Source organism: Mus musculus, chromosome 10, assembly GCF_000001635.26.
Source record: "Mus musculus strain C57BL/6J chromosome 10, GRCm38.p6 C57BL/6J".
NCBI lineage: Eukaryota > Metazoa > Chordata > Mammalia > Rodentia > Muridae > Mus > Mus musculus.
Window position 1 is genome coordinate 7,490,151 of NC_000076.6, and position 11,726 is coordinate 7,501,876.

The 11,726-nt window shown below is 45.0% G+C and overlaps 1 long non-coding RNA gene across 2 annotated transcripts in view; it reads right to left on the bottom strand.

The window, feature by feature from the left end:
- Positions 1–1,151: 1,151 nt before the first annotated feature.
- Gm40597 overlaps positions 1,152–11,726 on the bottom strand; it is a 93,283-nt gene continuing 82,708 nt past the window's right edge. The window contains exons 2-4 of one of the 2 annotated variants that reach the window (XR_001779712.2): positions 7,134–7,317; positions 2,022–2,126; positions 1,152–1,911 (exon numbers count right to left, since the gene is read on the bottom strand). This is a non-coding gene — a long non-coding RNA (predicted gene, 40597). Of the gene's footprint in view, positions 1,912–2,021; positions 2,127–6,296; positions 6,495–7,133; positions 7,318–11,726 lie in introns of those variants that run through there. The other variant, XR_871427.2, reaches the window with a different exon arrangement.

Below are 11,726 nucleotides of genomic sequence, written 5' to 3' on the forward strand. Positions count from 1 at the left end.
CAACTACAACAACACAGTGTCAGATCACCTGGACCCAATGCAGCTATAGGGGGATGGTTTCCTGGAACTGGTCAGAGGATGGCCCTGAATACCAGTCCAGTACCAGTACAAGAGAAAACCTAGAATGGTTCAGTACGGTAGTAAAAGAGTGGTGTTGAAAATCTCAGAAACATTCACGTGTCAGAGTGGATGGAACAGCAAAGCATTCTGGGAAATGTGCACAGTCCATGCTGCTCTGTGGGATGCTGGAGCTGCCATGTTGAGAAGCATAGTGAGGATGACCAGGGAGAAGGACACCAGCACTGGTGGAAGCTCAGGGATGCTGAGGGCTCAGGGCTGGGGGTGGAGTTAGGAGACTGTATTCCTGAGTCCCAGCCAGTAAGGTACAGAAAATTCCCATCAGGATAGACTGTCAGGAGCAGTAACATCAAGGACAGAGGTGCACAAAGGAGTAAGGAAGGAAGGAAGGAACAGCCTGAGATCTGACTGCATAAGGGGTGCATGGCTAATATAATACAAAGATCTTAAATGCAGATAGATGGTTAGCCAACCCAGATGTGACTAAACAAAGCAAATGAAGAGGAGTCTGAAAGCTGCCTTCCCAGGGCAAAAGAAAATAGAGAAGTCCTCAAGAACATCAAAATTAAATGCTACATTTTTAAAAAAACTTGTCATTTCTGTCTCTCTGTGGCTTTGGAGTCGTGTCGGTTTGTCTCTATATCACAAGCCCATCTAAGGACCTATAGCTATTGGTGCTTGCTGGTCCTGATGAGGAGACCCTAGCTCAGGGGTAGAGCATTTGGTTAGTGCTCATGGGGATCTGGAAGGAAAGCGAAGCCCTTTCTCAAGCATTAGGTGAAACGCATTCGTGCTGTGGGTGTATAAGTAGATTTTACCTTTTTTATTTTTTTAGTATTTAAAACCATTTTAAAATTTAAATATATTTTAATCATATCATCCCCTCCCTCAAGCTCTTCCTAATTCTCTCCTCCCACCCGGCTACGACTTTCAGTTCTTTCTCAAAAAACAACCCAAAAACCAAGCATGATATCATCCAAAGAGAAGAAACAAAAACGAAAGAAACCACCCAACTGTAACCAAATAAAAGTGTGCACAGAAACACACAAACACACACACACACACACACACACACACACACACACACACACACACACACACACGGCTTATTTGTTGGTCAACTATTCCTGAACATAAAACCTTCCCTGAAAGGCTTGGTCTTCGCAGTGTCATTGCACTAAAGAAAACCGATTTTTCTCTCTCCTAACAGATAGACCAGGGAGAGAAGGAATTGTTGTAAATTCTACACTTTAGGAAATGGTATGAAATCTTTCCTTAAAACAAAACAAGAACAAAGGGGTAAAACATGTGAAAACATGAGTGGTTGTGACTGCCTTGATCCTGGAAGTTCCTAAATACCATAGAATGCAGGAAAGGAGGTTCAAGGGCAAAGCGGTCCCAGAATGGCTGGGGGCTTGCAAAGAGCACCAGGGGGACACAGTCTTCAGCGCACAGTATGAGCAGTCTCCAGCGCAAAGTCCAAGGAGCTCTGAAGCTGTCTGAGACCGCCCACATGCAGGGTCTGGCTGGCACTGTGCCCATCAACTTGGAGCCTAGGGACTTGGTTTAGGATTCCTGTGGATCACAGGGGGCCTGAGGACTGAGGGCCTCACCAGGGATTCCCTCTGGCATCTTCCCCTCCTCTTTTGTTCTGCGGGACAGGCCGTCCTATAGTAACTGTTGAAGCTCCTCTGGTAGGCAGGAAAGGGAGGAACTATTTATCGTACAAGGCGGCCACACAGGTGAGAGGACGAGGCTACCCAGTGATTCATCCAGAGTGCCTCCCTCCAGCTGCGCAGAAACCCCCTCCTGCACTTGCAACTTCGGTGGCCCCTTTGAGAGAAATAACAGGAAAGAGGATGACACTATCCAGTGATCCAACCACCCTACCCCCCTGCCGCCGCCCCGACACCCCCTCCTGCAGTTACAAATTTGAAACTCACCAGCACACACCGTGATAACTCAGAAGAACCAAAAGACATGGAGCTCCTGCGGAAAGGCTGGAGGTGGCATTCTTTGCCATACCCACCGTGGGCAACAACTGTAACCTGAGAGTTGGGAGGAGAAGCGGTGAGGATTCTGTGCCACCCTGCAGAGGATCCCACTTAACGATTCACAAAAATGCCAGGCACCAGGGCCGTGAACTCCAGCAATTGTCGGGAGTCTCTGTGGTTTGCTTGTCCCTCCTTGAGGATCGCTGAGAGGACTGGTAGGATGTGGACACTTGAATAAATAGCACTGGGCTGGCGTCTTCCTGCCTGCCCCAATCAGCCCCTCCCCGGGAGGTGGCTCAAAGCTTTTCAGAAAGATTGCTATTCTTTGGGCAGTTGCTCCCGCCTACAAACGCAAAGTTCTTGCTTCCGGTAAGTGGCGCTGCACCCTGCGCCTAGAATGAGACTTGGGCAACCTAAGGCCAATCCCAGTCCCAGGCAGTGTTCAGGCCCACAGTAACTTAGTCACCCCTAAACAATTTCTGTCCTGAGTTCATCAGTCACAGCACCAGTCGCCCCTTCAGTCTCCTGCCTATCTTGGGTTCCCCTCTGTGGTGCTTTGGCCCTTGGGAAGCGCTGCTATTAGGAAATGTGGCCTTGTTGAAGGAGGTGTGGCCTTATTGGAGAAAGTGTGTCACTGTGGAGCTGGGCTTTGGAGATCTCCCCCTCTGCTCAGGCTCCACCCAGCATGAAATGAGACCTTCTTCCTAATTGCCTGCAGAATGGAGTTTTCTCCTGGCTGCCTCTGGATCACAATGTAGAACTTGTCCAGCCCCGCATCTACCTGGATTCTGCGATGCTTCCCGCTATGATGATAATGGGCTAACCACTGACCTTGTAAGCTGCCCCAATTCAATGTTTGCCTTTATGAGAGTTGCCTTGGTCATGGTGTCTCTTCACAGCAATGGAAACCCTAACTAAGACACCCTCTGATCTCCTAAAGCCATGCTGCATTTCCCACGGGCTTCCCTCTTCCTGCAGCTGAATCCTAAACTCATTTGCTCCTCCAGGTCCCTTCCCCATCACTCTGCCCTCCCCTGTCCTGTTTCTTGTCCCAATTCTTGCCCCCTTCGCCCAGCCCCCTCCACACCCCTCCCTAGTCACTCTGCCCTTCCCCCACCTCCACCTCCTTCCTTTAACCCTACCTCCCACTTGAAGACAGTTGCTATCTTGTCAGCATGGCTGTGCTTTTCCCCTTAGCTCTGTGACACTGAAATCTAAGACCTTCAGGGAAGTCCTACAGCCATAAAATTATCCCAATCAAAAGCAGGCTCTGTGGGCCTGGATCTGCCTCAGGGGTTAAGAGCACTGACTGCTCATCTAGAGGGAGCACACTGGAATTCCATCCTCTCTTCTGCAGGGTTCCCTGAGCCTTAGGTATGGCAGAGTTTTGAGATGTATTCTTTGGGACGGGGCTCCACAACTCTGTATATAGATTGGTTGTGGTTTCCTGTAGCGGGCTCTATCAGTTTCAAAGAGAAGCATCCTTGATGGGGTGAAGGGCACACTTACCTGTGGGTTTCGGGACAAATGTGTAGGGATGGTTGTTAGGGTTTATGCTGGCTTTCTAAGGTGGTGGTTGTAGATTCTCCTAGATGAACATGACAGCAGCACTGATGGGTTAGCCAGGTTTCCAGTACCTTGCTGAGCATGTCTAAGATTCAATGAGAGCTTTTGTCTACTACCAAGGTATGTGTGCCATCACTGCACATATAGGGCTACTGTGTCACGCTGGTCATGGATGTGGCCCATAAGCCTCCATAGCTGGGTCAGACTCTTGGTTGTCTCTCTCCTGTGGAAGCTCACATGTAACCTCTTGGAACCATGAAAGCTAGTCCCTCAGGAGAGGGGACTTCAGGTCAGTCCCAACTCAGGGGCTTCTGGGCCCTGTTTGTAAAGAACACCGTGTCGTTTAGCAACAGTGACTTATCTTCCAACTCTGGTGGTAACCAAGGGCAGAAGAATTGGGCTATATGTCTTGGGATTCTCTTACATAGCCCTAACCAACAACTCAAAAAAGGGCTTCTTTAAGCCGGGCAGTGGTGGTGCACGTCTTTAATCCCAGCACTTGAGAGACAGAGGCAGGCAGATTCCTGAGTTAGAGGCCAGCCTGGTCTACAGAGTGAGTTCCAGGACCTCCAAGGACTACATAGAGAAACCCTGTCTCGAAAAATCAAAAACAAACAAACAAAAAAACCAAAACAAAAAACAAACAAACAAAAAAAGGAGGTGGGGCTTCTCTTGTCTGGAATTGGGGTATTGTTAAACAGTCTCTTAGAGGGAGTGCCATCAGCCCACATGAATAAAAGCTCATTAAAGCTATATATATAGTTATACATGAAGTTACATTTGTTATATACGGCATGGTACTGAGCCCTGTGAGAAGGCAGCCTCTGGTCCTGGGCTATCAGAAGGTTCATCAGACCTCAGGGAGAAATCATAAAGTGAGCTCTTTCCCTCAGGTGAACAGGTCACAATTGGATAAGATATCCAGAAGTGAGACATTGCTGCAGGGACTGAACAAGTCACTGTGTGTTAAGAGCTGCCTAGCAAGGGGAGATAAGCAATCTTGTCTGACAGAGCATCTCCTGTTCCCCAGATGCTTGTAAATCTTATCTCATCTAGAGCAAGTGACCGAGGTCAGTTCCCAGTAAGCTGCCACCTTTTCCTCAGCTACCACTTCAGAATTCAAGGGGTGTCCTCGGTGTTCTGTATGACCCAAGGAATCCATTGAGCACCTATGGCGAGATCAAGAGGCCTTAAACACAGGACCTCCTCCTGTCATCGCGAGCTGACCCAGAAGTCGCAGGCAGCACAGACCCACTGCTGCCTGGGAAAGATGCAGCTTTCACAGTACTCTTGAAGTACTCTGGGGGATGGGCACTGACACAGGTCCATGGGAAACACCCTGATCTGGGTTACAGCACAAATCTGCTGCTCAGTCATCAGCTTGCTGCCTTCTGCCACTGTCACACCAAGTGCAAGACTTGCCAGGTTGAAAATATTTGGAGCCTGCCATTTACAAACCCACTCCTTTCTAAATGAACACCATTATCCGATGCCATCTCCACAGGGGTAGACTACATGGGCCTCTGGAAGCAAGGGCAGAACCTCCCATAGGTCCCCACCCAGACCCATTGCCAGGATCCTCCACAGAGGACAAGGCTTTCCAGCCCCCGATTAGATGAGATGTCTTCAGGCATGAACACAGACTGCCCCTGATGGGGTAAAAGGCATCCTGTGGGTGGGAAAGTAGGGAAGGCTGGATGGGCAGGGGAGGGAGCTGAGCAGGCTGGTGGTTTAAGTATCACTTGGGAATTGAGACTGAGCCTGGTGTCACACACCTGTAATCCTAGAGCATGGTAGACTGAGGGAGAGAAGGGACTGTTGCAAATTCTATAGTGTGGGTAATAGTGTGAAACCTCGCCTTAAAACAAAGCAGTAACAGCGGAAGGAAAGAAGGGAAAATGTGGGTGGTGTTGATGCCTTGTCCCTGGAAGCATCTTTTATGATCTGCTGGAGAAGTACAAAAGGAAGGTGGGGAAGACAAACAGTTCCCTGAATGGTGAAGGGATGTGAGGAATCTCTGGTCTAGGCATTCTTCTAAGCATAGCTTTCCTGAGGTCCAGAGGAGCTATCTGGTACTACCTCTGCAGGGTTCTGTACTGTACCCATCAAATCAGCTGATCCCAGTGGGGCTGAGTGCATCATTGGCTACTGCTCTCTGCTACCTTGCCCTCCTCCTTTCTTCCTGGCCCTCCCTTGTAGCTTTTTTCCTAATTTTGTCAAGCCCCCAAATAAGCTGGGGGAGGAGTGTGGTAAAAGCCAGGGCGCCCAGATCAAGCTCTTGTACCCGTGGGGAGAAGGAAGACTGCAGAGCTTCCTGTGGAGAGCCCTGTAACACTCCGGATCCCCTCCCTTCTCTAGTTATAGCCATGGAACTCACTGACCAAAACCGTGCTCTCCAGACAGCTCTGCTGCCTGTGGTATTTGCAGAGATCCTCACAGGTTGCCTTTGAAATACAATCTTGTAGCACGTGAATGCAACCTTGTTAGTGGTTCATCTTACCCTACAAGGGGTAAAGGGCTGGGCCAATGCTCACTGGTTTCCTAAATTAATTTAGAGAATGCTGACTTAATAGTCCTGTTCGTGCATTAGACATGTCCTGAGCTCTGGGGTCAGTAGGCGCAAAGGAGCCTTTGGGTTACATTTAAGGCTTTACTCACCATTTAAGCTATGGACAAAATGAAGGCAGGCCCATTATCTGATCCAATTGACAGGGGCACCGCTTTTTCTTGGTGACTCCTCTCTTCCCTCTGGCTGGCAGAAGTCCAGCCCTATTCTCTCCTCTACTCAGGTATTGGCTGATCAGCTTTATTGATAAATAAAAGAATAAATGGACAGCAACATTTACATAAACTTGATAGAGGAGCCACTTAAAATAAGCAACACAATGCCAAGTCCTGATTGCAGGTGGATACAGGAGCAGAGAAATCAGCATTTGAATAATACAAGACTAATCTTCACACACAACACCTAAAACATGATGCCTACATTTCCCCCTTTTGTCTAATAAATTACCCTTTCTCTTTTAATAAAAAGCTATAAGCAATAATAGTGATAAAAATTATCGGGTAAGAATTAAAATCAAATATGTCCAGTCCATTTGTATTTGGCAACTTAGGAGAAAGTATTTCTGTTATCTATTCTGTCTTGGTAACTCTGTGTTTAAATCAATATCCCCATCATAAGTTGTGTTACCTACCTAAAACATCTTTGGCTTAAAGACATCTACTTAAATCCTTAACAACTTAAGTTTAATTATGAGACTACAACTATCTAGTCTTCAACGCCATCAGAGACTTGAGTAGGAATAAATATTACCTGTGTAGGCACTAAGGTCAAACAACTAGCTGCCAAATCTATAAAAAATGACAGAAGACCTACCTAGACAGTCCCCTAAAATTATCTCTATAATTTTGGAGCATCCATCTTCAGCCTTCTGGCCCAGTAAAATTGACAGACATTTTTTTCTGAGGAAAAAATCATGAAGGACTGCTTACCCAGTCTTGGCAGAGTTCAGCAATGAACCTCCCCGTGTTCCATTCATCCGATTTCTACAGCACTCTAGGCAAGGGCATTTTTTGCCCAGTGGCAGATTGCCACATTTGAAGCAAACTCCAAGTGGAGGTTCTTCGGTGCTCACTGTGTTCTTTGAGGTAAACTGGGGTGCTGCCAGGAGCAGACCTGTTTCATTGCCAAAAAAGGCTTAAATTAATGAAATATTTTAAAATGCCATATTCTATAGATCTCTAAGGTTTTTGAAGATCATCTATGTACATATAGTACATCTGATTTTTTTTTGTTTCTAGCTATATACTATTTGAGTTACTAAAATTTTTTACTATTTGACTAACTAAAGTTTACTTTTGTAAATAACTAAACTAGTACCTACAAGACCTTTACATTTGATTGATTATCAACTTGTATTGCTTAATTATACTAAACAGTTTGTAATAGCAGCTTTTAAAAGGACTATTACTTAATGTGCATTTGTGCTCTCCTATTCCTTAGCACTTGGACTCATTGTATATCTGACAGCTCCACATTGTAGAACCACTGTCTGACCAACACTAAGAGCAGCCCAGCTCTGTGGCTATACGTTGTCAGCACTGGAAACTGGGTGCAAGGCAGATGTTTTGGCCTGTCTAGTGGTTAGCATCTAAGGAACTTCACCTGTGAGCACTGGCCCTTGAGTACCTCTTCTTTGCCTCTCTGTGTTTGTTGGTGATATTTATTTTTGGTTTTGTTGTGATTGAGCACACACCACTGAATTAGACCCCCAATGCTGTGTTTGATTTCAGTCTGGAATGTCTTTGGCATCTTCATCTGCATACCTTCTTTTGCTGCAGGAACACTCTGCTTGGTAAGTATCCTGGAATCAAATGACTTAACTCAACTTTGGCAGTGCAAAGGGGTGGGGTGGGAGGGTGGAGGTTGGATTTCACAGAATTTACAGATAAATGGTCTCTCTCTACTTAAGGCTACAGTGAGGCTGTATTTAATTATTGATGTTCCCAGAGATCCAATGCTTAGTTCATGGACAGCATCAGCACAAGGCACTAGACTGCACAGCTTGCTCACAGGCAGCAGTGCCTGCAGTGCATTGCCAAGCTCCACCCTCTGCTCCAGCGAGACTTCCATGGATTTGTTATATGCCCTGTCACTCCTAGACCCAGGAGATCCACTAACCATCAAAAGAAATGCAGAGACAGAGAGTGCTAGAGGAGATTGTCTTACTCAAATCAAGGATTGGAAAATAGAATAGAGACTACCTGAATCAAAGAAAAATAACCCCCCCGTTTTTTCAATGGAGAAACCTCAGAAGATGATGGTTATGGATGATTATGGAATGCTCCCTGTAGCCTTGGACAAACTCTTTCCTTAGACTTGAACTTCTTTGAAGGGATTGTGGAAAGAGACTTAGCACTCCTAATTATGCAATCCACAGCAATTATGGAAATCAGAAACGGCGGCAGCAGATGAGCTCTACCACAGACTTCAGTCCCCAGCCTTCCCAGAAAGACACGAAAAGAGTAAGCTGACATATTAGGAAGAAGGGCGTGTCCCAAGCACCTCCCCCTAGAATTTATGGTTCCATGATGGAGGAATGGATTTTTTATAAAGTAGACAAAAATGAAAGAAAGTTGGCCTGGGGAGAAAGCTTAGCTGCTAAAGTGCATGATTTATCAAGTGCAAAGTACTAGCTGCAGACTCAAATTCCACCCCTCAGAATCTATGTAAGGAATCTAGTACTGCTGCAGGTGTCTGTAGTCCCAGCACTGGGCACATGGAGGTAGGACAGCCCTTGGTGCTCCCTGGACAGCCAGTCTAGGCAAAACAGTGGGTTCTATGCTCAGTGAGGCACGTTCACAAATAGAGAGCAATTGAGTAAAATGCCTAACACTTCTGACCCCACACCCCCACATACCTGGGCTCACACACAAATATGCAAACACTGATTAGAAAATTAATTAAAATAAAACAAATTTAAAAGGAGAAAAGTGAAATTAACAAGGTATTGTTTAAGGTATATATTATAGTGCACAAAAGTGAAGCCTATTTCCTCCTGGCAAAGGATTTCTCTTTTTAAATAATTTTTTCATATGCTGTTACACATACATACATGATAATGCATGACTATTTTTTATTAGATATTTTCTTTATATACATGTCAAATGCTATCCCAAAAGTTCCCTATATCCTCCCCTCGCCCTGCTCTCCTACACACCCACTCCTGCTTCTTGGCCCTGGCATTCCCCTGTACTGGGGCATATAAAGTCTGCAATACCAAGGGGGATCACTTCCCAGTGATGGCTGACTAGGTCATCTTATGCTACATATGCAGCTAGAGACATGAGCTCTGGGGGTACTGGTTAGTTCATATTGTTGTTCCACCTATAGGGTTGCAGACCCCTTTAGGTCCTTGGGTGCTTTCTCTAAATTCTCCATTGGGGACCCTGTGTTCAATCTTATAGATGACTGTGAGCATCCACTTCTGTATTTGCCTGGTACTGGCATAGCCTCATATGATACAGCTATACCAGGCAGGGTCCCTTCAGCAAAATCTTGCTGGCATATGCAATAGTGTCTGGGTTTGGTGGCTGATTATGGGATGGATCCCCAGGTGGGGTAGTCTCTGGATAGTCCATCCTTTCGTCTTAGCTCCAAACTTTGTCTCTGTAACTCTTTTCATGGGTATTTTGTTCCCAATCCTAAGGAGGAATAAAGTATCCACCCATTGGTCTTCCCTCTTCTTGATTTTCTTGTGTTTTGCAAATTGTATCTTGGGTATTCTAAGTTTCTGGGCTAATATCTACTTACCAGTGAGTCCATATCTAATGACTTCTTTTGTGATTGGGTTACCTCACTAAGGATGATATCCTCCAGATACATCCATTTGTCCAAGAATTTCATAAATTCATTGTTTTTAATAGCTGAGTAGTACTCCATTGTGTAAATGTACCACATTTTCTGTATCCATTCCTCTGTTGAGGGACATCTGGGTTCTTTCACAGCCTTCTAGCTATTATAAATAAGACTGCTATGAACATAGTGGAGCATGTGTCCTTCTTACCGGTTGGAACATCTTCTGGATATATGCCCAGGAGAGGTATTGCGGGATTCTCTGGTAGTACTATGTCCAATTTTCTGAGGAACCACCAGACTGACTTCCAGAGTGGTTGCAATAAGCTTGCAATCCCACCAGCAATGGAGGAGTGTTCCTCTTTATCCACATCCTCGCCAGCATCTGCTGTCACCTGAATTTTTGATCTTAGCCATTCTGACTGGAGTGAAGTGTAATCTCAAGGTTGTTTTTATTTGCATTTCCCTGATGATTAAGGATGTTGAACATTTTTTCAGGTGCTTCTCAGCCATTCGATATTCTTCAGTTGAGAATTCTTTGTTTAGTAGCTCTGTACACCATTTTTTAATGGGGTTATTTGAATTTCTGGAGTCCAGCTTCTTGAGCTCTTTGTATATATTGGATATTAGTCCACAAATTCACACAATATCTTTGCACGAATCCAGTCCTTCAAAGGATAATAATGGGAAAACACCAACACAAGGACAGAAATTACGCCCTAGAGAAAGCAAGAAAGTAATCCTTCAACAAACCTAAAAGAAGACAGCCGCAAGAACAGAATCCCAACTTTAACAACAAAAATAACAGGAAGTGGGGCTGGTGAGATGGCTCAGTGGTTAAGAGCGCCGACTGCTCTTCAAAGGTCCTGAGTTCAAATCCCAGCAATCACATGGTGGCTCACAACCATCTGTAATGAAATCCAATGCCCTCTTCTGGAGTGTCTGAAGACAGCTAAAGTGTACTTACATATAATAAATAAATAAATAAATCTTTAAAAAAATAACAGGAAGCAACAATTACTTTTCTTTAATTTCTCTTAACATCAATGGACTCAATTCCCCAATAAAAAGACATAGACTAATATGTAGGCTGGCTATACAAACAGGACCCAACATTTTGCTGCTTACAGGAAACCCACCTCAGGGAAAAGGACAGACACTACCTCAGAGTGAAAGGCTAGAAAACAATTTTCTAAGCAAATAGTCCGAAGAAGCAAGCTGGAGTAACCATTCTAATATCGAATAAAATTGACTTCCAACCCAAAGTTATCAAAAAAGACAAGAAGGGCACTTTATACTCATCAAAGGTAAAATCTTCCAAGATGAACTCTCAATTCTGAATATCTATGCTCCAATACAAGGGCAGCCACATTCATTAAAGAAACTTTAGTTAAGCTCAAAGCACACATTGCACCTCACACAATAATAGTGGGAGATTTCAACACCCCACTCTCAGCAATGGACAGATCCTGGAAACAGAAACTAAACAGAGACACGTGGCCACTAACAGAAGTTATGAAACAAATGGATTTAATAGATATCTACAGAACATTTTATCCTTAAACAAAAGGATATACCTTCTTCTCGGCGCCACATGGTACCTCCTCCAAAACTGATCATCACAAAACAGGCCTCCACAGACGCATGACTATTATATCAACAATAGGGAGTGTAAGGCAATGTCATCTTTGACTATATAACAAATCTGAGGCCAGCTTATTAAGAACAAG